Raw genomic sequence first — 27305 nt, forward strand, 5'->3', positions numbered from 1 at the left:
CTAACCCTAACCCTAACCCTAACCCTAACCCTAACCCTAACCCTAACCCTAACCCTAACCCTAACCCTAACCCTAACCCTAACCCTAACCCTAACCCTAACCCTAACCCTAACCCTAACCCTAACCCTAACCCTAACCCTAACCCTAACCCTAACCCTAACCCTAACCCTAACCCTAACCCTAACCCTAACCCTAACCCTAACCCTAACCCTAACCCTAACCCTAACCCTAACCCTAACCCTAACCCTAACCCTAACCCTAACCCTAACCCTAACCCTAACCCTAACCCTAACCCTAACCCTAACCCTAACCCTAACCCTAACCCTAACCCTAACCCTAACCCTAACCCTAACCCTAACCCTAACCCTAACCCTAACCCTAACCCTAACCCTAACCCTAACCCTAACCCTAACCCTAACCCTAACCCTAACCCTAACCCTAACCCTAACCCTAACCCTAACCCTAACCCTAACCCTAACCCTAACCCTAACCCTAACCCTAACCCTAACCCTAACCCTAACCCTAACCCTAACCCTAACCCTAACCCTAACCCTAACCCTAACCCTAACCCTAACCCTAACCCTAACCCTAACCCTAACCCTAACCCTAACCCTAACCCTAACCCTAACCCTAACCCTAACCCTAACCCTAACCCTAACCCTAACCCTAACCCTAACCCTAACCCTAACCCTAACCCTAACCCTAACCCTAACCCTAACCCTAACCCTAACCCTAACCCTAACCCTAACCCTAACCCTAACCCTAACCCTAACCCTAACCCTAACCCTAACCCTAACCCTAACCCTAACCCTAACCCTAACCCTAACCCTAACCCTAACCCTAACCCTAACCCTAACCCTAACCCTAACCCTAACCCTAACCCTAACCCTAACCCTAACCCTAACCCTAACCCTAACCCTAACCCTAACCCTAACCCTAACCCTAACCCTAACCCTAACCCTAACCCTAACCCTAACCCTAACCCTAACCCTAACCCTAACCCTAACCCTAACCCTAACCCTAACCCTAACCCTAACCCTAACCCTAACCCTAACCCTAACCCTAACCCTAACCCTAACCCTAACCCTAACCCTAACCCTAACCCTAACCCTAACCCTAACCCTAACCCTAACCCTAACCCTAACCCTAACCCTAACCCTAACCCTAACCCTAACCCTAACCCTAACCCTAACCCTAACCCTAACCCTAACCCTAACCCTAACCCTAACCCTAACCCTAACCCTAACCCTAACCCTAACCCTAACCCTAACCCTAACCCTAACCCTAACCCTAACCCTAACCCTAACCCTAACCCTAACCCTAACCCTAACCCTAACCCTAACCCTAACCCTAACCCTAACCCTAACCCTAACCCTAACCCTAACCCTAAACCCTAACCCTAACCCTAACCCTAACCCTAACCCTAACCCTAACCCTAACCCTAACCCTAACCCTAACCCTAACCCTAACCCTAACCCTAACCCTAACCCTAACCCTAACCCTAACCCTAACCCTAACCCTAACCCTAACCCTAACCCTAACCCTAACCCTAACCCTAACCCTAACCCTAACCCTAACCCTAACCCTAACCCTAACCCTAACCCTAACCCTAACCCTAACCCTAACCCTAACCCTAACCCTAACCCTAACCCTAACCCTAACCCTAACCCTAACCCTAACCCTAACCCTAACCCTAACCCTAACCCTAACCCTAACCCTAACCCTAACCCTAACCCTAACCCTAACCCTAACCCTAACCCTAACCCTAACCCTAACCCTAACCCTAACCCTAACCCTAACCCTAACCCTAACCCTAACCCTAACCCTAACCCTAACCCTAACCCTAACCCTAACCCTAACCCTAACCCTAACCCTAACCCTAACCCTAACCCTAACCCTAACCCTAACCCTAACCCTAACCCTAACCCTAACCCTAACCCTAACCCTAACCCTAACCCTAACCCTAACCCTAACCCTAACCCTAACCCTAACCCTAACCCTAACCCTAACCCTAACCCTAACCCTAACCCTAACCCTAACCCTAACCCTAACCCTAACCCTAACCCTAACCCTAACCCTAACCCTAACCCTAACCCTAACCCTAACCCTAACCCTAACCCTAACCCTAACCCTAACCCTAACCCTAACCCTAACCCTAACCCTAACCCTAACCCTAACCCTAACCCTAACCCTAACCCTAACCCTAACCCTAACCCTAACCCTAACCCTAACCCTAACCCTAACCCTAACCCTAACCCTAACCCTAACCCTAACCCTAACCCTAACCCTAACCCTAACCCTAACCCTAACCCTAACCCTAACCCTAACCCTAACCCTAACCCTAACCCTAACCCTAACCCTAACCCTAACCCTAACCCTAACCCTAACCCTAACCCTAACCCTAACCCTAACCCTAACCCTAACCCTAACCCTAACCCTAACCCTAACCCTAACCCTAACCCTAACCCTAACCCTAACCCTAACCCTAACCCTAACCCTAACCCTAACCCTAACCCTAACCCTAACCCTAACCCTAACCCTAACCCTAACCCTAACCCTAACCCTAACCCTAACCCTAACCCTAACCCTAACCCTAACCCTAACCCTAACCCTAACCCTAACCCTAACCCTAACCCTAACCCTAACCCCTAACCCTAACCCTAACCCTAACCCTAACCCTAACCCTAACCCTAACCCTAACCCTAACCCTAACCCTAACCCTAACCCTAACCCTAACCCTAACCCTAACCCTAACCCTAACCCTAACCCTAACCCTAACCCTAACCCTAACCCTAACCCTAACCCTAACCCTAACCCTAACCCTAACCCTAACCCTAACCCTAACCCTAACCCTAACCCTAACCCTAACCCTAACCCTAAACCCTAACCCTAACCCTAACCCTAACCCTAACCCTAACCCTAACCCTAACCCTAACCCTAACCCTAACCCTAACCCTAACCCTAACCCTAACCCTAACCCTAACCCTAACCCTAACCCTAACCCTAACAACCCTAACCCTAACCCTAACCCTAACCCTAACCCTAACCCTAACCCTAACAACCCTAACCCTAACCCTAACCCTAACCCTAACCCTAACCCTAACCCTAACCCTAAACCCTAAACCCTAAACCCTAACCCTAACCCTAACCCTAACCCTAACCCTAACCCTAACCCTAACCCTAACCCTAACCCTAACCCTAACCCTAACCCCTAACCCTAACCCTAACCCTAACCCTAACCCTAACCCTAACCCTAACCCTAACCCCTAACCCTAACCCTAACCCTAACCCTAACCCTAACCCTAACCCTAACCCTAACCCCTAACCCTAACCCTAACCCTAACCCTAACCCTAACCCTAACCCTAACCCCTAACCCTAACCCCTAACCCTAACCCCTAACCCTAACCCTAACCCTAACCCCTAACCCTAACCCTAACCCTAACCCTAACCCCTAACCCCTAACCCCAACCCCAACCCCAACCCCTAACCCTAACCCTAACCCTAACCCTAACCCTAACCCTAACCCTAACAACCCTAACCCTAACAACCCTAACCCTAACCCTAACCCTAACCCTAACCCTAACAACCCTAACCCTAACAACCCTAACCCTAACCCTAACCCTAACCCTAACCCTAACAACCCTAACCCTAACAACCCTAACCCTAACCCTAACCCTAACCCTAACCCTAACCCTAACCCTAACCCTAACCTAACCCTAACCCTAACCCTAACCCCTAACCCTAACCCTAACCCTAACCCCTAACCCACCAATTAGAAACCTGCACTCACCTTGTTGGAGGTACTCAAGATGTGCAGCAGGATGACTGTAGCATTCTTGTGAGGTAATGTCGTGCACAGGAAGAGCAGTGGATAAGCAAGAATAGCAGTGTGATATATATCATTTTAAATTAAAAGCTAGAGGATAGTTATGGTATCGGTTTTCAATGCAAGAGTATGATTATCACATTAATATGAAAGACCATAGAGCAACTATAATATCCGTTCTGATACTATAGTATGAATATAATATTATTAAAAGACAGGACAGCTACTAAATTTGTTGTAGATGCATTAGTGTGAATATTATATTAATACCAAAGGCAATTGGACAACTGTTACATCAGTTTTAGATGCTACAGTACACAGTACACAGGGCAGATATTGTATTAGTTTTAGATGCAATAGTATGGACATTATAGTAATACTGAAATTTCAGGGTAGCTATTCTTCAAGTTTTGATGTAGGAAATATGTTACATTAATACTAAAGGAATAGGGCAGCTATTACATCAGTTTTAGAAGCCAGATTATGGATATAGTAGTAAAGGCAACAGGATGGCTCTCATAGTAGTTTAAGATGCTATAGTATACATATTATGTTAGTATTAAAGGCCAAAAGTCAACATTTTTTTAAACTTTTGATGCTGTAGCATGGATATCATATTAATATTAATGGCCATAGTGCAACTAATATATCAGATGTCAGATGCTACACTGTGGATATTAGTAATAAAGGACTCAGAGAAGGTATTAGATTTGTTTGGGAGACTGAAATATAAATGTAAACATTAAAAAGTTAATGTTATATTAACCTTTAATTAATATATAAAATATATTAATATAATAATAAATATATCAATATATTACTGTATTATTATATGTTCATATATTATACATATATATTTCACAAAAGGTTAAAGTTCATCTATCTTATGAGCCTTAGATGCTGTAATATGGATAGTACATTAATATTAAAGGCCACAGGGCAGCTATTAGAACAGTTTGACATGCTAAAGTGTACATGTTTTTATAAGTACTAAAGGCCAGAGACTCACCATTATATTAGTTTAAGAGACTTTAGTATGGACAGTATGGCTATTGCATAATTATTCAACATCACAGGGCAGATATTATATCAGCTTTAGTTGATACAGTATGAATATATAACTATTAAAATCACAGTACACTTAATGTATAATATTTGATTCTATAATATGGGATACCATATTGGTGTTAAAGTACACAGGACAGCAAGTAGTTTTAGGTGCTACAGTTTTCACATTGTGTTAATCTTAAATTCTTCAGAGCAGCAATTATATTAATTTTAGATACTATACTATGGAAATCATATTAGTTATAAAGGCCACAGAGCAGCTATTATTTATATCAGTTTTAGATACTACAGTATGGATTCTGTGTTTGTATTAAAAGAACAAAGGACAGCTATTATTTTAGTTTCATAAGCCAAGTATATATGCTATATCAATATTAAAGGCCATGGAGCAGCTATTATCAATTTTAGATGCTAGTATACTCACATCATATTATTATTAAAGGATGAAGGGTAGCCATTATTTTATTGGGTATAGCATGAATATTGTATTAGTATTCAAGGCACAAGGCAGTGGTTATGTTGGTTTTAGATATGATGTGAATATCATGTTAGCATTGGAAAACACAGAGCAGCTATTACATTAGCTTTAAATGATATAGTGTGAATATCATATTAATACTAAAGGCACAGGGTAGTCATTATATCAGTTTCAGATATTCTGATATGTACATTATATTAGTATTAAAGGCCATAGGGAAACTATTATGTCTGTTTCCAATGCTATATTTTGGATTTTATGTTAGTATTAGAGGTCATAAATATTAGTATATACACACCCACCCAATTTGATCTCTTTAAAATAAAAAAAATAAAAAGTGCTGCTCTGAAGATGCTATAATATGAATATCATATCATATCAGTATTTAAGCCCACAGGACACCTATAATATTAATTTTAGGTTCTATTGTATGGATATCTTATTAGTATTAAAGATCACAAGGCAGATATTGTATTAGATTTAGATTCTATAATATGAATATTATATTAGTACTAAAATCCACAGGGAACCTATTAAATTAGTTTTAGATGCCATAGTAAGGATAAAATATTAACACTAAATCCACAGGCAGATAATATATCGATTTTCAAAGCTATCATATGGATAAAGTTAGTACTGAAGGTCACAGGACAGCTGTTGTATCAGTTTTACATGCCATTATATGGCTATCATGTTTGTGTTAAAGATCCACAGTGCAGCTACTTTGTCAGTATTATCTAATAATATGAATAAGATAGTATTGAAGGCCACATGGCAGCTATTCTATTTGTTTTAGATGCTGTAGTACTATATTACATTATTATTAAAGACTCCAGGGAAGCTATTTTATTATATTTAGATGGTAGAGTATGGATATCATGTTAGTATACTATTAAAGGCTGCAAGAAAACTATTATGCCACTTTTAACAGCTATAGTATGGATGTTTTATTAGTATTAAAGGCCATAGAAGAGCTATTCAGTTTTAGATACTATACCAAGGATGTTATATTAATATAATAATTAATAATAATATAATGATAATATAATGATTATATTAATATAATACACAGGGAATTTACAATATTAGTTTTATGGGTTATATTATTATTAAAAGTTATGGATGTTATATTATTATTAAAGTCACAGGGTAGTTGGTCTGGGGTTGTGGCTCATTTGTAGAGTGCCTGCCTAGCACATGTGAGGCACTGAGTTCAATCCTCAGCACCACATTAAAAAACATAAATAAAGTAAAGGAATTGTGTCCATCAACAACTAAAACAATATTTTTAAAAAATTCACAGGGTAGCTATTATATAGTTTTTTATGTCACAGTATGAATATTATATTAATATTTAAGGCCATAGGCAAGCTAATATATTGCTTTAGGTGGTATATGTGAATATCATATTAGTATTAAAGGTCACAGGCAAATATTTTATTAGTTTTAGATGCTAGTTTATCAATATCATATTAATATTAAGGGTCCTTGGCAAATGTTATAATTTGGATATCATATTAGTTCTAAAAGCCACAGGGCAGCTATTATATTAGTTTTAGATGCTATAATATGGATATTGTATTAAAATGAAAGACCACAGGAAAGGTATGTGATTAGTTTTAGGTCCATAGTATGGATATAATATTAACACTAAATTAAACATTTCAGCTACTATGTCAGTTTTTGATGCCTTAATATGGATACCATATTAGTTATACAGTCCACAAAAGAGCTATTATATTCATTATAATTTCATAGTATGTTTGTATTAAAAGGTCACAGGCAGCTCTTCAGTTTTAAAACTAATATTATGCCCACATTATAGCATGTAAAACTGATATAACAGCTTCCCTTTGGCCTTAATTGTAAGGGTTCTGTGTTTGGGACTGGGGTCTCTGATGGCTTCATGAATGTGGCATACTTGGTGGCTAGGAAGTTTCTGTGCAAAGATGTGGAATGCCTGGATGCTAGGAAAACTTCTGTGAAAAGACACGGGATGCCTACCTGCTATAGCAATGTCCTGCATTAGAAGGCTTTGTGCTGGAGTCTTATCAGCTTTGGCCTTGATCTCAGGCACACAGCTCCTGGGAATAAAGAAACACTCTTGTTATACAATAAAAATGTTTCACCAAGCTCCCATGCTCCTGGACCTGTCCATCTAACAGTAACTGTAAACAACAAACTTTATTGATAGCTACACAAAGCTTCTAACATTGCATATTGTAACTGTAGAATGTAACTGAGGAATAAGCTGCATAACGATGCTAACTCTATAACCTTCCAAGTAACACAATAAACAATAGTATATTACTGATGCCAATGACCTAATGCAACCTATTGATATAAATAAAGCTGGCAGCTTGACCATTCTGCCATTCTGTCATTCTGACTCTGCATCTTCTCTCTATGTCTCTTTTTATTTTCCTTACATTTAATATTAATATCCATACAGTGATCTATAAAAGTAATATAATAGCTACCCTGTGACCACATTATTGATACTACATTAATATCAGAGGCCACAGAGAAGCTATAATATTAGTTTTACTTGCATTATTATGGACATCATAGTAGTATTAAAGGCCATTGCAGGTATTATCTAAGTTTTGGATGCTATAGTATTTATATCATAATATGATTAAATGCCACAGGGTAACTATTAATTTTAGATGCTATATTACTGATATAAGAGGCCAAAGGGCCACTAGTATATTATTTCTAGATAGTACAGTATTGTTTTTGTAAGCTTTTTTGCCATTGTGTCAAAAATTCCTGACAAGAACAATTTTTAGAGAATTAAAATTTTATTTGACACTTATATTTTCCATGTCTCACTCCATAGAAGACCAACTCCACAGCTCTTGACCAAATGATATAGAGGTAGGAAGCAAATCAGAACATGGCAAAGAGGAAGCAGATAGAGAGTTATACTCACCAGAGACAAATATATACTCCAAAGAAATGCCCCCAATGACCCACCTTCTCCAGCTACACAATACCTTCCTACAGTTACCATCCAGTTAAACACTATCAGTGGATTAATGCACTCACTAGGTTAAGGCTCTCATAACCAAATAATTTCACCTTTAAATCTTTCTTGCCTTTTCTCACACACGAGTTTTAGAGTAACACTTCATATCTAAACCATAACATTCTGCCCTTGGCCCCCAAAAGTTCATGTCCATCTCATGATCCAAAATACATTGAGTTCATATCCAGGAGTCCACATGTTCTTAACAGTTCCAGTATTCCCTAAAAGTCTAAGTCCAAAACCTCTTCTGAAACTTAAGGAAAACTCAGCATGAGACCCCATAAAAATCAAAGCAAGCTATATAATCCAATATATAATGGCATGGATTAAACATTTCCATTCTACAAGTGATAAATAGGGACATAGAAAGAAGAGATGGGACCAAAACAAGACCAAAATCCAGCTGGGCAAACAAGATCTGTAGTTCCACATCAAGCATATTTGCGGCAAATAACATTGTGATATTCTCTCCAAAGGACTTGTGCATCTCCACTCCTATGGCTTTGTTAATAGCGGTCCACATGGCCTAGCTTGACTTGTGTTTGTTCAATTCCTATGGGTTTCCTTGGAAAATGATCCATGTTACTAGCATCTCTTAATCTCAGGAGTCCCCACTATAGTTTTCTTCATCCTCTCAGGGGCTGCCTGATGGTATTCCAACTCTAATACATTTTTCCCGACCTTCCAGGTTTTCCTTTGAAATCACAGTGGGAGCCTCCATGACCCCCTAATGCCAATGTCTTGCAAACTTAAAAAAACAGCACCATGTAGTTGATACCAAGATCTGCCACCATCTCAAGCAGTAGACAAACCTCCTAAAACCATGACTACAGCAACCTCTGAGTGCCTGGGCAGCTAAGCATGGTGAAATAACCTCTTAGGCCTCTCTCTTCAATCATGGTGCCTCACTGATCTCTTCTCAAAGGAATTTTTATTTTTAAAACTTTGAGCAAGGCAAGATGGTGCCTGACTGTAATCCCAGCAGCTTAGTAGGCTGAGGCAAGAGGATTGCAAGTTCAAAGTCAGCCTCAGCAATTTAGCAAGGCCCTGAGCAACTCAATGAGATCCTGTCTCTAAATAAAATATTTAAAAAGGCTGAGGATGTGACCCAGTGGTTAAGTACCTCTGGGTTCAATTTCTGGTACAAAAAAAAAGAAAAAGAAAAAGAAAAATTAAATCTTTGAGCCTGAAACTGGGGTGGTTTTGCCAATTTCTGAGATGCACTCAAGTCTTCTTTCCTATTGTCTCTGGGCAAAGTATTTAGCATCTCTTTAGTGGTCATGATGTTTTAACAATCACACCTTCCTAAGCTCCAGTTTGACTCACACATTTAATTTGACTCTGAACAAATTAAAAGGTGTTCTTTTTTTAAAGATGGACACAATATCTTTATTTTATTTTATTATCTTATGTGGTGCTGAGAATCAAACCCATTGCCTCACATGTGCAAGGCAAATGCTCTACCACTGAGGTATAAATCCAGCTCCTACAGATATCATATTATTATTAAAGGCCATGTGGCAGCTACTATATTTGTAATAGATGCAAAATATGGTTATCACATTAGTATTAAAGGCCAATAGGACATATATTATATATATTAATATGGTATAGTATGAATAGTTCATTTATATTAAAGACCACAGGGCATCTATCATATTAGTTTTAGAATCTATAATATAGACAGTATATTAAGGAGAAGACAGCTATTACATTTGTTTTACATGCTATAGTATGGATATCACATTATTATTATTTTTAATATTTTTAGGTTTTGATGCACTTTATTTATTTATTTATATGTGGTGTTGAGGAATGAATCCAGCACCTCATACATGCTAGGCAAACAGTCTACTACTGAGCTACAACCCCAGCCCCTGAATATCACATTATTATTAAAGACCATAGGGAAGCTATTATGTCATGCTTACATGGTATAATATCAACATCATATTAATATAAAGGGCACTAGAACACATATTTGATTACTTTTATTATTTTTAGATGCTATAGTACATATATTAATATTAAAGGCCTCAGGGAAGTTATGAATTTTTTATGTTAAATATGAATATTACATTAATAAAAAAATAGATGCTACAATATTAATGTTATATCAATTAAAGGCAAAAAGGTAGTTGTATTTAGTTTTAGATGCCATACTAGGATATCACAGTAATATTAAAGGCCACAGTATAGCTATTATATTAGCTTTAGATGCTATAGTATGGGTATTATAATAGTATTAAAGACCACAGGGCAGCAATTGCTTTAGCTTTAGATTATATAATGTGAATAATATATTAATTTGAATCAACAATGGACTGCCAGTATATTAGTTTTGAATGCTATAGTATGATATCATATTAGCATCAAAGTTCACAGAATAGATATTACTTTTAGATCAATAGTATGAATATCATAGAAATATTAAAAGTGACAGTGCAGCTATTAAATCAATTTCAGAAGGCACACTATGAATATAATAATAGTATTAGAGGCTATAAGGCACCTATTGTTTTAGTAAGGATTCTACACTAGGGATATCATATTAGCATAAAACACCACTGTGTAGTTTTTTTTTAATTATTTTCAGATGCTACAATACGGATATTATATGAGTATTAAAGGCAATAAGACAGCTCTTATATCAGTTTTACATGCCACATGTATATCACAATAGAATTAAAAGCCACAGGGCTGCTATTATATCCGTTTTCAATGCAATGCTATGGTTACATTAATACAAAAGGCCACAGAGAAGCTATAATATTCATTTTCAATACTATAATATAGATATAATAATAGTATTAAATACCATTATGCAGGTATTATATTTTATTTATTTACTTACATATTTATTTATTTATTTATCAGGGATTGAACTCAGGGGCACTTGACCACTGAGCAACATCATCAGCCCTATTTTGTAGTTTGTTTAGAGACAGGGTCTCACTGAGTTGCTTAATGCCTCACAGTGGCTGAGGCTGGCTTTGAACTCACAATTCTCCTGTCTCAGCCTCCCAAACCACTGGGATTACAGGCATGTACCACTGAGCCTGGCTTATAATGTTCTTAAATACTTTAGTAAGGATGTCATATTACCTATGAAATGCACGTTGCAGATATTATATCAGCTTTGGACACTATATAATGGATATCATATAAATATTAAAGGCAGCTATCATATCAATTTTACATGCTGTAATAAGAACGTCATATTACTAATAAAGCCACAGGGAAGCTACTCTATCAGTTTTTAATGATCTGACATGAATATAATATCAGTATTAAAGACCACATGGTAGCTATTATATCACTTTTAGATGTAATTGTAAGAACATTACATTAGTATTAAAAGCTACAAAGATGTTATACTATATTTAGATGCTATGGTAAATATATAGGAATTAAAGGTCATAAGAGAACAATTATATTAGTTTAGATGCTATAATATGAATATCATAACAGTACAAAGGTAAGAGGACTGCTTTTAGATCATTAATAGATGCTATGATATGGATATCAGATTAGTACTAAACGCCATAGGGCAGGAATTATATTCATATAATTGCTATAAATGAACTTTATGTAATATTAAAAGGCCACAGGAGAATTATTATTTTAGTATTAGGGGTCACAGTATTGATACTGAATTAGTATTAAAGGCCATAGGGCATCTATTATATTAGCATTAGATGCTATTGAATGGATATTAATATGAACAGCCACAAAGAGCTATAATATTCCATTAACAGGCCACAGTATGGATAAAATATTAATGGCAAATGCACAGGATGCACAAGGATGCTCTTTCAGTACTTTGAGATGTTGTAGTATACATATTACATTAATATTAAAGCTCCAAAGTTCAGTTATTATATTAGTTTTATATGCTATGTGATGACTATCTTATTAGTATAAGGAATTATATTAGTTTAGGTACTATACTTTGGATAACAGATTACTTTTTTTTTTTAAAGAGAGAAGGAAAGAGAGGAGAGAGAGGAGAGAGAGAGGGAAGAGAGAGAATTTTTAATATTTATTATTTATTATTTATTTTTCAGTTTTCAGTGGACACAACTGAAATCTTTATAAAATAATATGTGGTGCTGAGGATCGAGCCCAGTGCCAGGTTAGTGCATTACCACTTGAGCCACATCCCCAGCCCAAGAGATTACTATTAAATGCCAGAGGTCAGCTATTATGTTAACTTTATATGCTATCATATGGATATGCTATATTATAAGGTTTATTGCTATCATATGGATATTTCACTTAAAATGACAAGAAAGCTATTTTATTAGTTTTAGAGTGCATAATATGGATAAATTATTAATGTTAAATGCCACAGTCTAGCTATTAGATTAGTTTTAGGAGTTATAGTTTGGGTATCATATTACCTATAAGAGCCACAGGGCTAATATTTTATCAGTTTTAGATGCTACTATGGGTATCATATAAATATTAAGACCAAAGAGCAACTATTATATCAAGTTAAGATGCTATAATAAGGATGTCTATTGATATTAAAGGATACAGAGCAGCTATTATATCAATTTTAGATGCAATATTATGTATTACATTAGCTTTAAGGGCCACAGGGAAGATATTATATTAGATTGAAATGTTATAATATGGATATTACTTTAGTATAAAAGGCTATAGGGAGGCTATAATGTTAGTTTTGGATGTTATGGCATGAATATTATATTAACATTAAATGTCACAGGGAAACTATTATATATCAGTTTTAGATGTTACACTCTTAATATCATATTAGTATTAAAGGCATCAGGGCAACTATTGTATTTGTTTTAGATCTATGACATGTATGTTATTATTTCAGTCATCTTTTTCACTGCTTTGACCAAAGGACCTGACAAGAACAATTTTAAAGGAGGAAAAGTTCATTTAGGGGCTCACAGTTTCAGAGATCTCAGCCAATAGATGGCCAACTCTATTCCTTGGGGCTTAAGGTGGGGCAGAAGAATGTGGTGAAGGAAAGTGGTGATCAGGAAGCAGAGAACCTAAGCTCAGCTCATCAAATATGTACCCCAAAGGCACAGCCTCAATGACCCACCTCCTCCAGCTACACACTATCAGCCTGCAGTTACCACTCAGTTAATTCCTTCAGAGGATTACTAATTTGGGTTAAGGCTCTCATAACCCATCATTTCACCTTTAAACTTCCTTAAATTGTCTCACACATGAGCATATCCAAACCAATTATTTGGTATTAAGGCCACAGTGCATCTATTATTTTAAATGCTGCAGTATGGATATTATATTAATATTAAAGGCCACAGGGTAGCTAATATATTTTATTAGCTTTGGATACTATAGGATGGATATCATATAAATATCAAAGGCCACAGGACAACTATTGCATCAGTTTCAGATGTTCCAATATGAATATCATATTAAAATTAAACACTTCAGGTCAATAATTATGTACTATTAGATACTCAAGTATGGATATCATGTTAGCATTAAAGTCAACATGGCAGTATATTGATTTTAACACTATCCTATAAATATCATATTAGTTTAATGGCCACAAAGCTGATATTATATTAGTTTAAGGTGATACAATATCATATTAATACTATAGGACCTATTTACCAGTTTTATATGAAGCACGTATTTATCAGTTTTATATTTATAATATGTATATTAAATGAATATTAAATTTCATAAGAAACTTATGAAATTGGCTTCACAGGTTATAGGAATGATGTAACATTAATATTAAAGGCCACAGGACATCTATTACATCAGTTTTGGGGGCTATAATATTAGTATCAAAAGCTACAGGGGAGCTATTAGTTTAATATGCTTTAGCATGGATGTCACTTAGTATTAAATTCTATTGCACAGCTACTTACTTGTTTTAGATATTATAGTTTGCATCTATTAGTAATAAAGACCTCCGATATAATTTTTTTGCTATAATATGGAAATCGTATTAATATTAAAGGCCACAGAACAGTTATTTAATCAGTTTTCCATGCTATAGTATGAATAAAAAAACAGTAATAAAGGCCACAAGACAGCTATTGTATTAAGTTTAGAGGTCAAAGTATGAATATTATGATATTAAAGTCTAGAGGGCAGCTATCATATTAGTTTTGAATGCTATACTATCAATATTAAAGGACACAAGGATGTTATAACATTAGTTTTTCATGGTATATTATATTAGCACTAAAGGCCACAGAGCAGTTATTACTTTAGTTTTAAAGAGCACAATATGTTTATCATATTACATATCATATTAAAGGGCCCAGGCAGCTACTATATTAAGTTGAGGAGCTACGGTATGGATATCATATTAGTATTAAAGTCCACAAGGTATCTATTATACTAGTTTTAAATCCAACAGTATGGATATAATATTTGTCCTAAGGACACAGGACATATGTAATATTAATTTAAGATGCTATATTATGGATATAATATTAATATTTAAAGCCAGAAATCATCTATTATACAATATATGCTATTATATGGATATTATAGTAAGATTAAAAGACACAAATCATCTATTATGTTAGTTTGAGTTGCAGTAGCATGGATATCATATTGGTATTTAAAGCCACAGTGCCACTATTTTATTAGTATTGGATATACTGTAGCACAGATATCATATTAATATAAAAGCCACTGGGAAGCTATTATATTAATTTTGATGCTATACTATAAAAATTGTAATAGGTTTAAAGTTACAGGGCAGCTACTATATTAGTTTTAGATATAAATTAGCTATTATATCAGTTTCAGAGGCTACAGTACAAATATGTTAGTATTAAAGTGAACAGGTTAGATATTATATTGGCATATAAATGTCATAGGGAAGCTACTAAATTAGTTCAATATGCTATAATATTGACATTGCATTGATATGGAAGACCACAATTCAGCTATTGTATCAGCTTTAAATACTGTAGTATGAATACCTATTAACATTAAAGGCCACAGGGCACTATTATTCTAGTTTTAGAAGCTTTGGTATGGATATTTTATCGTTATTATAGATTACAGGCAGCCATTTCATCAGATTTAGATCAACAGTATAGATATTTTATTAATATTAAAGTTTTATATTCTGTTATAATTATTATATTACTATGAAATTCTACAAGGCTGCTGTATTATCAGTTTTTGGTGCTATAGTATGTATGCACTATCAGTATTAAAACATCACTTGAAGCTATTACATTAATTTCAGAGGCCACAGTGTTTATCTCAATATTAAAGGCTACAAGGCAGCTATTATGCCAGTTTTAGATACTACAGTATGGATATTATGTTAATATTACACGTCACAGAGCAGCTATTATATTAGTTTTTGGAAGGTATAGTATGGACATCTTTAATATTAAACACAACAGGCACCTATTAGTATTAGGTACTATAGCATGGATATTATTAGTATTAAAGACCACAGGGAAGCTATTATAATATTTTCTAGGTACCATAGAGCATATCATATTACTCTTGAAGGCAAAAAGGAAGCTATTTTATTTATTTTAGAGTCTACAGTATGAATATAATATTAGAATAAAAGGCTACATGGAGACTATAATGATGCTACATATGGATAAAATTAGTATTAAAAGGCTACAGGACAGCTTTTCTGTTAGTTTCAGAGGACAAAGTATTGATATTATACTAAAGTCAAAGGCTACAGGGCAGCCATTATATTAGTTTTAGATGCTATAGTATGGCTATCATATGACATTTATAGGCCACAGGGCACATATTTTATTACTTTTAGATGCTATAATGTGGATATTAGTAGTAAGGATCAAAATTCAGATATTATATAAAATTCAAAGTATGTGGGCTGGGGTTGTAGCTCAGTGATAGAGAACTCACCTAGCATGTGTGAGGTGCTAGGTTTGAGCCTCAGCACCACATAAAAATAAATAAATGAAAATGAAGGCATTGTGTCCAACTACAACTAAAAATTTTTTTAAAAAAAATTCAAAGAATATGCCCCTTTTACATATTTCATGTTGAAGTAATAACATATGTTAACTTATTATATTTTTATGCTGTCACTAGGTTCTAGGTTTTTCTTCTTAAAATGTGATCACTACAGAGGAAAAAATGACATTTTGGAGATTTTATTTCAACTCAAGATTTAACTTTCCTGAAAGAGTGACTTTATAAAAAATGTCTCTATTTTATTTCTATGCATACATTTTAGCAGCAATATAATCAAATATTTGTCACTGGGACAAATAGTCAAAGAACATCCATTTCCTCCAAGACCTCTACAGGAAGTGGTGAGCCAAGAGAAGCAGAGGTGTCAGATCAGTCCAGGAGTGATATTAGATGCTGCTGTGTTGTGGGAAACTCTACCTTTTAGAAATCACAGGGAGCCATGGATGCCCAAACTCTTGCATGAGTCTAAATCTAGTTGAAATTCTAAGTAATTTTATTATCACTAGCTCATCATGAAGGTAATGATAACTAAAGGATCTATGGGGCTTGGGAGGTAGCTCATTGGTAGAAAGATTTCCTAGCATGCAGGAAGCCCCAGAACCACAAAAGGAAAAAAAAAGAATTTGTGTAATCAAATAGAAAATGAATAATTATTCCTCTTAAGGAAACATGTTGGACCTAAAACACTTGAGACTCTCAGAATCAAAATACTCTCCTTATAGTGTATTGCATACCTACACCATCATGAACAGTGGTGTCACATCATAAAGCATGTTCACATTAAGCATACCATCAAAACAACAAAAAGGCTTTATTGACTGTTGATAAGAAAAATGAACATAATCTACCTTAGGAAATTATTAACACAACATTAGGATAACATTAGGATAAAATGTAATCATGGCATTTCCCACATGTAATAACTCTAAATAATAATAAATACATAATTTCAAAAGAAAGTCAAATTTCTGAAATCAAAAGCAAACTGATACATTTTTAAATGATATTTTGAACAGAGGCAAAACAAAGAGTTCTCCCACAAGAATTCCTAAAAACATAAAGTATCGTGCTCATTAGAAGGCCCATCCCTTTGTATGCAAGGAATAAGAGAACTTTCTGATGAATGTAGAACTTTAATAGGACATATGGACATGCTTTCTAAATTTTAAAGAAGAAAAATATCTTTTTTTAAAAAAAGCTTATTTTTAGTAAATATATCTGAATTGCAAAAAAGCAGCTACTGACTTGTCTCTTACATTTTGTAATGATTTGCATCTCAGGAAATTTCATCTTTAGTGGTTTTAAATGTCATGAAATATCAATAGTTGACATTAAAAATATCATCCCTCTTCTCTTTTAAAATTGATTTGAAATTTTCTTAGAATAATTTCATATGAATTTGGAAGAGGCACTGTGGTATATGTATGTATGTGGAAATACATGACCTTTTTTTAAAAAAAAAATCTTTATTTTTAGTTGCAGTTGGACACAATACCTTTGTTTTATTTACTTATTTTTATGTGGTGCCGAGGATCGAACCCAGGTCCTCGCATGTTCTAGGTGAGTGCTCTACCACTGAGCCACAACCCCAGCCCCAATACATGATCTTTTTAAAGCATACCTCTCATGCTTGAGTCCTGTCAAAGACATCTTCTGTGTGTGTGGTGCTGGGATGGACTCTATGGCCTCCCACATGCCAGGCAAATGCTCTGCTACTGAGCTGCACATCCAGACTCCAAAGATACCTTAATAAGTGGAAATTAATTAAAATCATTTGATTATGAGCATTTCCAAACAATACAATTCTCTCAAGCAAGCAAATTCTCTCAATCAAAAACAAAGTAAGCTAAAAGTAATTTTTAAAATATTCCTTATAAAAAAATAGAAGTCCACAGAATTAAAAAATTCTATAAAGGGCTAGAATGTGGTGCAAAGGCAGAGCATTTGCCTGGCATGTGTCAGGCCCTGGGTTCAATCCTCAGCACCACATATAAATAAACAAAATAAATAAGTAAAATAAAAAGATCCACTGACAACTAAAAAAAATATTTTAAAATTTCTATAGAAAACTGAAAGAATATTAATCAAAAATTGAATTAGAAACACCTACTGCACAGAACTGGAGACCTGGAGGCCATGGGGAATTACATTTCAAAATAACTCTGAAATAAGAAAATGAATCAATTAGCATACAAAACCTTGGACTGGTACTTAGACTCCCCCCACTGGATGGGATCCTGGGATCATCAGGGCTCAATGCTGACTGTCATCTGCCCTTTAACAAATTCTGATTTTATTTCAAATGTTCATGATCTACAGAGAAAATTAAAAAAGAGAAAGGTGACATTTCTAAAGTTATTTTATGGTATATCGCATTCTGATTCAGTCAAGATAATTCATCCAATGCAGGATGTCAGTGTTTACACAACGAACGTTATTTGTGCACCATTACAAATATACTGCCAATTAGCACAGCAGCCAGGGAGCTGCTCATCCTAGACTAGCAGGAACAGAGTCTGGAGGAGGAGGAGGGGGCCTGGAAGATGGGTGGGGTCTGGAGAAGAGGCAGGGTCTTAAAGAGGAAGAGGATTGGGCTGGAGTTATGGCACCGTGGTAGAGAGCTTGCCTAGCATGTGTGAGGCACTGGGTTCAAACATTAGCACCACATAAAAATAAATAAACAAAATAAAGGCATTGTGTCCACGTGCAATTAAAAAAAATTAAAAAGAAGAGGAGGGTGAGGTCTGGAGGAGGGGCAGGACAGGAAGAAGGGAAAAATCTGGAGGAGAAATAGGATCTGAAGGAGAGGGATAATGAGCCACAAGGGGGCAGGGCCTGGCAGATGGGTGAGACCTGAGGGAGGGACAGGCCCTAGAACATGAGTAGGATGTAGAGGAGAGGCAGGGTAGGAAGGAGGGGGAAGGTGGTTCAGGAGGACAGGCAGGGCCAAAGAATATGGGTGGGGTCTGGAGAAGAGGCAGGGTCTGGAGGGGGAGGCCTTAGCAAGAGGGTCCTGGAGGGGTGGCTTTTTGCTAATTAAACTCTCCACCAAAATAAAAATGTGTGGCAGTGGTAGCTCAGTGGTAGAGTGCTTGCCTAGCATGTGTGAGGCACTGGGTTTGATCCTCAGCACCACATAAAAATAAATAAAATAAATGTATTGTGCCCTTCTACAACTAAAAAAAATTTTTGGACAAAACTAAGCAAAGATTAAAGAAAAAATGTGGTTCATTATTAAAAATACAGGGGATGTATTTTTAATAAATTCTGGCTTTGTTAGAAGTAATATATTTAAACCTAAGTGGCTCAGAAGGCTGGGGCAGAAGGATCTTGAGTTCAAAACCAGTCTCAACAAAAGCAAGGCACAAAGCAACTCAGTGAAACCCTGTCTCTATAATACAAAATAGAGCTGCCTCGCACTAGGCATCTCCCTCAGGCTGCTCTGAGGAGAACGGAACACCGGGTGTCCCTAGAGACATGACCCACAAGGCTCCCCACACCAGGAGTCTTCCTCAGACAACTCTGAAGAGAAAGGAAACCCGGGCATCACTAGAGATGTGACCCAAGAGAGTCCCTACACTGGCGTCTCCTCCAGACCGCTCTGAGGAGAAGGGAACCCCAGGCCTACTTAGAGACATGACCTGTGAGGGTTCCCAACCCTGGTATCTCCCTCAGGAAACCCTAGAAACATGCCACACGAGGGTCCCCAAGACAGGTGTCCCCCTTAGGCTCCTCTGAGGACAAAGAAACCCCAGGCATTCCTAGAGCCATGACTCACGAAGTCTCTAAGCCAAGAGTCCGCTGAGGCTTCTCTGAGGAGAAGGACGCTCCGGGAGTCCCTGGAGGCATGACCCACGAGGGTCCCCAACCTGGGTGTCTCTCTCTCAATCTGCTCTGAGAAGGGAGCTCTGCCACTCCCCGTGGAGTGACCCAACACTCCAGCGAACTGGGGCTCTCCCGGGTTGGTCCTGAGTGGGAAGCCAGCTCTCCTCACTCTCAGGGAGGCAGCATTAAAGATGGCGGCAAGGCCCTGCCCCTTCTTGACCACGCCCCTTTGGCCACGTGCAGGTGCTCCAGCCCCAAGCTGCTCACAGCTCAGAGGCGGGGCCTCTCCCAGCTCCCTGGTGAATGTCAGTGCCTTCTTCCACCCTCAGCAGTTACTGAATAAAATCTGTTCCCACTGCTGTAACTAGGTCTGGCTCTGGCACCATGAGTAGTGGAATCTCAGGAGAGGAGAAATGGAGTCCAGGAGACCCCCTCCCTGCACTCAACCAGGCCAAGGGCTGCAACAGCCTGAGCCAGGTGGGCAGAGGCACAGAGGGAGGCTTCCACAGGGAGTCTAGACCCTCACTCAGGTACCCAAGGGCAGAGACCACCTCAAAGGCTTCTGGGACATGTAGTCTTTGAGACAGTGACTTAGCCAGGGTCTGCCCCATTTTAGAATCAGGGATTTTAAGAAAATCTGTTAATTCCCAGCCCAGGATGACCACTGTAGGAGGGTAGAAGAACCTGAGTTCAGACCAAATTACCAGTAGCCTCTGGGAGCATTCCAGGTCATTCAGTCTGTCCTGCCTATACAGCTCTCACCATAGATGCCTCTGGGAACTGCAAGCTACACAGATGGGCAATCTCAGGGATTCTGGACAGTGTAGTCTGGTGCTCTACCCACACTGTCTTTGCCCTTCAGGACAATGGAAGCTGTTTGCCATGTGCTGGTCCAGGAACCCTGGAGGACCCTGGAAGTGGACTCTGGTGTTCTACCCATGCAGCCCTCACCCCAGAAGCCTAGGGGTTGCAAGCAGCACATTTACTCTCATAGTGCCAGGATTATGGGTAGTGCAGTTTCATATTCTACAATGCAGCCCAGCTACAGAGGTCTCTGTGAGCTGCAGGCTACTCAGGCACCCCTAGTGATTCTGAACAGTGTAGTCTGGCATTCTGCCCATTCAGCCCTCACTCCAGAAGCCTATGGAGACTTCAAGTAGCACATTCACCCTCATACACCCACCCAGGATTCTGGGCAGTATAAACCAGCCTTCTACAATGCAGCCCCCCCTCCCCCGCAGAACTCTCTAGAAATTGCAGGCTACAGAGTCATTCAGGCATCCCTAGGGATTCTGGACAGTGTAGTCTGATGTTCTGCCCATGCAGCATCACTATAGTGGATTCTGGGAGCTGCAAGCCCCCAAGGATCATGGGTATTATAGCCTGGTGCTATGTTCAACTGTACAGTGACTACTTAGAGCTTGGAGCATCCAGGAATTCTGAGTACTGTAGTCAGTTCTACTCAGTCAGCCCTGACCGCAGAGGTCTCTGAGAGGTGTAGGCCATTGATTATTCTGGGTTGTGCAGTCCATCCTACCTAAGTGGACCTCACCATCAAAGCTCTGGGATCTGTGTAGCACAAGCCTGCCTAGACACCCCTGGGAGTCTGTGTAGTGCAATACAAAGCTTGCCCAGCAGTACTCAAAAGGTAGGTGTCTGGGAGCTGTAGGCCCCCAGGGATTCTGGGTAGCATAGTCCTGTCTTCTGCCTCCATAGCCCTCAGTGTGGAAGCCTCTGAGAGTTCCAGGACACATGGACACGGGGCACCTCCAAGAATTCTAGGTAGTGTAGTTCAGCTCCCTACCCTGTAGCCCTCACTATTGCAGATCCTGGAACTGTGATTCCCCCCTGAGGATTCTGGATAAAGGTAGTCCAGTGTTTTGCCTACATTCCCTTACTGCAAGGGCCATGAGAACTGAAGGCCACATGCTTGTCTTGGTACTGAAGACCTCACTGTGGAAGCCTCCTGGAATTGCAGGCAGCACATTCACCAGTGTGTCCCCAGGAATTGTAGGTAGTATAGTCTGACCTGTATAATGCACAACTCTCACTTGGGAGGCCTCTGGGAGTTGCAGGCTGCATACTCACCTGGGAAACACACCTAACCAAGGACTCTGGATACTGTAGTTAAGCTCTCAGTCCAACAGTCCTCACAACAGAGGATCCTGAGAGCTGCTGATACCGAGATTTGTGGATAATATAGTCCTGTGTTTTTCCTACTCACTGCAGAAAATTCTGAAACTCAAATTCCCCCTTAAGATTGTGACTAATGCAGTTCAATAGTTTGCCCACTCACCACAGAGGATTCTGGAAGCTGCAGTCCCTGATGGTTCTGGATAATGCAGTCTAGGGTTTACCTGCACATTCCTGCTGAGGATCACAGGAGCTGAAGACCCCATGCTTTCCCTGGGACCCTGGAGATTCTAGGAAGTGAGCTCTACCAACAAAACCATCACCACCAAATCCTCTGGGACTTACAGGATTACAGGGTATGTAGGCATCCCCAGACATTCTGAGCATTGAAATCTGGTATTCTGCCCTTGCAATTCTCACCCCCAGAGGCTCCTGGGCAGAGCAGGCACCCAAAAGTAATTGGCAGCATAGTTTGATTTTTTGTCAGTACAGCCCTCTCTGCAGAGGTCTCTGCAAGTTGCAGGTCCCCAAGAATTATGGGTAGCACATTCTGTCATTTGACCTATGTTGCCCTCACTGTAGAAGGCTCTGGTAACTGCAATGAAGATTCTGCAGTTACCCAGGATTCAGGTAGTACAATCCATCATAATCTTTGCATCTCTCACCCTAGAGGCTCCTGAGAGCTTCTTGCTGCATTTTCATGAGCCCTTACCCTCAGGCCCCAGTGAGAGTCCAGGCACTGGGTCCTCCCTGCACCATCTTGAGGGGGCATTTGTGTCCTCAGACACTCAAGCCACACAAAATACATTGACATACCATGATAATGAGCAGCCAAAGCCTCAGTAAGAAATACTGTTGTAAAATAAGTTCTCCTAAAATATTACCTGAGAAAGTAAAGAACATGGAAGAACTTACTTCTCAGCCCACCAGGCACTGCACAGGAAGCTTCTTCCTCATGTTTTCCTCACATGGACCTCAGTCATCCTGAATCCACAGTGGAGCCTCCATGGGTAGGTGCCAAGGAGAAGGAAGCTCTAGTGCTCACCCTAGACATACCACCAGGCATCCACAGTCCATGGTATCTTTCCAGGTGTATCCCCAGGATTAAAAAAAAAGAAGAAGAAAAAAAACCTCTGGTCTACACCTTAGATAGAGCCTCTAGGAGTCCCTAGATGTGGCATCTCTCAGGTGGATCCCCAGGAGAAGGAAGTTGGATTAGGGCATAGAACACAGCCCCCAAAAGCAGTTGATCAGAGAAAGTTGTTCTGAGTGTCCCCACTGGCCACTGTGGGCAGTGCAGGATGCTGGGAGTGGGTGTTCACTGTTCAGAGCTATAACCCCTTGTGCTAGGCAAAGTGAAGCTCTGAAATTCATAGTTCTGACTATTCCAGGTCATGATTTTGGAAATCAAAAAGAAATAGAGCCTACCATTCTATGTCTTGATCAGAATGGATGGAGATAGCAAGTAGCAAAGTACATGACCCATACACAAAATTTCACTGATTTCCTATAATTCAGCCATCATGTAGGGGAAACAGTGAAATTTATAAACTGGAATAAGAAAAATTTTAAAGCATTAATATTTAAAATAGAGACCCCCAAATTTGAAGTACTTACATGTAAATCTTAAAGTACAACCATACTTTCAGAAAATCTTGAAATGTTTATAAAGAAATCAAATGAAATATAAATAAATGCAGAGATAGTCTTTGCTCAGGTCTCAATATAATTAAGATGAAATTATCTCAAATCTGATCTGAAGATTCAGTGCATTCCAGAAATTCCCAACAAGCTATTTATAAACCTAGACTAGACAGCACTGACTGCAAAAGAACACACTTCAAGAAGCCACATATCTGGATGCCAGAACCTATCAAAATACTCCCTAGACTTGAATTTAAAATGTGAAACTGTAAAACTCCAGAAGATGTGCATGACCACATGTTTCATGATAAGGTTTTATATGTAGCCCCCGCCAAAAAAAAAAATCCATAAAAGATAGGGATGTGGCTCAGTGGTTAAGCTCTGGGTTCAATCCCAGCTACCAAGCAAACAAACAATAACAATAAGAAATCCATGAAAGAAAACCTGATGTGGACTGCAGTAAATTTCTCTGTTAAAAAAATCATATAAAGGAAATGAAATGACAAGTCAAACACTGGGGGAATCTTTGGAAGATATATGTCTAAAACAAACTTGTGTAAAAAATATACTGAGACATTCAACAATAAGACAACATAATGGGTAAAGACATGAACAGACAACTCACAAGAAATATACGACATGGCAAAGAAGCATAGAAATGATTCTTAGTATCACCTGTCATGAGGAAAGCACAAACTAAGACCCCAAGGTGCACTGCACACCTACTGAGCTGCTAAGGTCTTTACTAAGTGTAGTTATCAACCATGAGGATGATGAGCAGCCACAGGCACTCTTGTGCATTGCTGGAAGAGCACACAATGGTTCAACACTATCAAAAAACTGGGCATTTTCCCTAAAGTGAGACATGGTGTCACCACACAATCCTAAAAATATAGACAAATTCCTCAAAAATGTATATCTAGATAACAGCATGCAATTACATATAGTAGTTCTATTCACAATGCCCCAATACCTTCAGCAATCAGGATGTGCTTCAATGGGTGAACAAATAGCATAACTGCTATGAATCTATGCAATGGACGCCCTGGTGTCTCTGAGCTGGAATCTTTAATTTTGGGGTCTCCACTACAGTTCCAGCTGCCTTCTCACTTCATACATCACACTCTCAGAGGCTGCCCACAGCAACTAACCATTTTCCTGGCCTCCCAGGTTTCCTTTGAAATCTCAGTGAAAGCCTCCATAACTCCCTAACTCCAATGTCCCCCAATCAAAAAAAAAAAAAAAAAGATAATAGAAAAAGCACCATGAGGTTGATGCCAAGTTCTTTTACCATCTCAACCAGTAGGCAAGATTTCTATGACTATGGCTGTAGTATCCTCTGAGTGCCTGGCATGGTGAAACAACTTCCCAACCCCCTTATTCAAGCAGGTGCACAAATGGTCTCAAAGAATTTTTACTTTTATAACCTTGAGCCAGAGATAGGTGAGATCTTTTCAGTTCCTAAGATGCCCACAAGCCATCTTTTATATTGTCTCTGGGTAAAGTAATTTAGCATCTCTGCAGTGGTGGTAATGTCCTGAACAATAACAACTTCCTTCACCCCAGTTTTACATTTTTCTGGGCAAACTGGAAATTGTTAAAATCTTTCTGCTCTGCTTTCTGATCTGATCCACAGTAAATTTGACTAAAGGTCACCAGCAATATCCATCTCACTACCTGAATGCTGTGTTGCCTTGAAATTTCCTTTGCCAGATTAATTAGTTCATCACCTTTTAATTCAACCTCATAGAATGTCTCAGGACACAGGCAAAATGTAGACAACTTCCTAGCAAGAGTGTAATATGAATGCCCTATAGTCGTATTTCAATACAGTCCTCTTCCTCTGAAACCTTACAACTCCATTCTTTGTTTCTTACAATCCTATTGGCATTTTAGACTTCTGAGAACCCACCAGAATCCCTCAAATTAAGCTCCACCTGCAACATACTAAACCTTTCCCAGCTTTGTCTCTAAATATTTCAAATTTCCTCCCCAAAAAAACCATCTCCAAAGACTACTGAATCGTATAAGTTATTCATAGCAAAAACCCACTCACTGATTTAGTCAGCTTTTTCACCACTGTGACCAAAAGATCTGACAAGAAATTTTTTAAAAAGGAAAAGCTTATTTGCTGCTCATGGTTTCAGAGGTCTCACTCCAAAGACACACAACTCAATTGCTCATTTAAAAAAAAATTTTTAGTAATCAATGGATTTTTATTTATTTATATGCAGTGCTGAGAATTGAGCCCAGTGCCTCACACATGCTAGGCAAGCACTCTACCACTGAGCTCGTGGTCCAAATTGAAGCAGAACATCATTGCCAAAACTGTAGAGAAGAAAAGCTGGCAAACAAGGGGGTGGGGGGAGACAGAGAAAGAGAGAGAGAGAGAGAGAGAGAGAGAGAGAGAGAGAGAGAGCACTAGCTCTTCTCCTCAGGGAGAAAATATTAACCTCAAAGGAATGCCACCATTTACCCACCTTGTCCAGTTACACCCTACAGTTACCACCCAGTTAATCCCTATCAGTGGATAATTAGGTTAATGCTTTCATTAAATTGGTGCACTGATGTAGGTTAATGCTCTCAGGATCCAGTCATTACACATTTAAATTTTATCTCATTGACTCACATGAGTTTTTTAAAGGATAACTCATATATAAACCATAATAGCTATGGATACCATAAAAACATGAAGGACACAGGGCAGCTATTATATTAGCCTTAGGTGCTACACTATGGATATCATATTAGTATTAAAGATCACAGGGAGATACTATTTTGCTTTAGATGTTATAGTATGTATATTATATTTGGATTAGAGACCACAGGGCAGCTATTATATTAGTTTTTTATGTCATGTTGTGAATATTATTTTAGTATTAGAGGCCATGATGTGGACATTATATTAATATGGAAGCTGTTATATTAGTGTTCAAGGCTACTCTCTGGACACTATATTTGTATTAGAGGCCACATATGGTCACAATAGCATCAAAGGCTACTATGGATAATACATTAGCATTAGAGGCTGCACACAGACAACATGTTAGCATTATCACTCCACTGTAACAGTATTATGACACTGCCATATCCAGGAAGGTGGCACATACCCTCTGGTGGTCATTAGGACCCAGCACAGAATGCTTCAATTCAGTGGTGTATGGGCACCCCATGACATTCCTGAGAAATGGATGAAATTCAGTACTGTATCTAGATTACTCAAGGCCATGATTTTGGAAATTCAAACAAAATGAAACCCAGTATCCTTGTTTTTTAAGAAATGGTAATTGAACAAATTATTCAAACCTTATTAAGTGAAATGAATGTAGACACAAACAGAAACTCC

General features: G+C 38.4%; 1 long non-coding RNA gene across 1 annotated transcript in view; it reads right to left on the minus strand.

Moving 5' to 3' along the window:
- Positions 1-4739: 4739 nt before the first annotated feature.
- Positions 4740-27305, minus strand: part of LOC131424341 (uncharacterized) — a 36972-nt gene continuing 14406 nt past the window's right edge. The window contains exons 6-9 of the long non-coding RNA XR_009227139.1: positions 23231-23397; positions 18556-18670; positions 17979-18102; positions 4740-7457 (exon numbers count right to left, since the gene is read on the minus strand). This is a non-coding gene — a long non-coding RNA (uncharacterized LOC131424341). The remainder of the gene's footprint in view (positions 7458-17978; positions 18103-18555; positions 18671-23230; positions 23398-27305) is intronic.

The sequence above is a fragment of the Marmota monax genome, unplaced genomic scaffold, assembly GCF_021218885.2.
Source record: "Marmota monax isolate L192 unplaced genomic scaffold, Marmota_monax_Labrador192_F-V1.1 WCK01_AAM20220418_F8-fsc00073, whole genome shotgun sequence".
In the NCBI taxonomy this organism is placed as follows: domain Eukaryota; kingdom Metazoa; phylum Chordata; class Mammalia; order Rodentia; family Sciuridae; genus Marmota; species Marmota monax.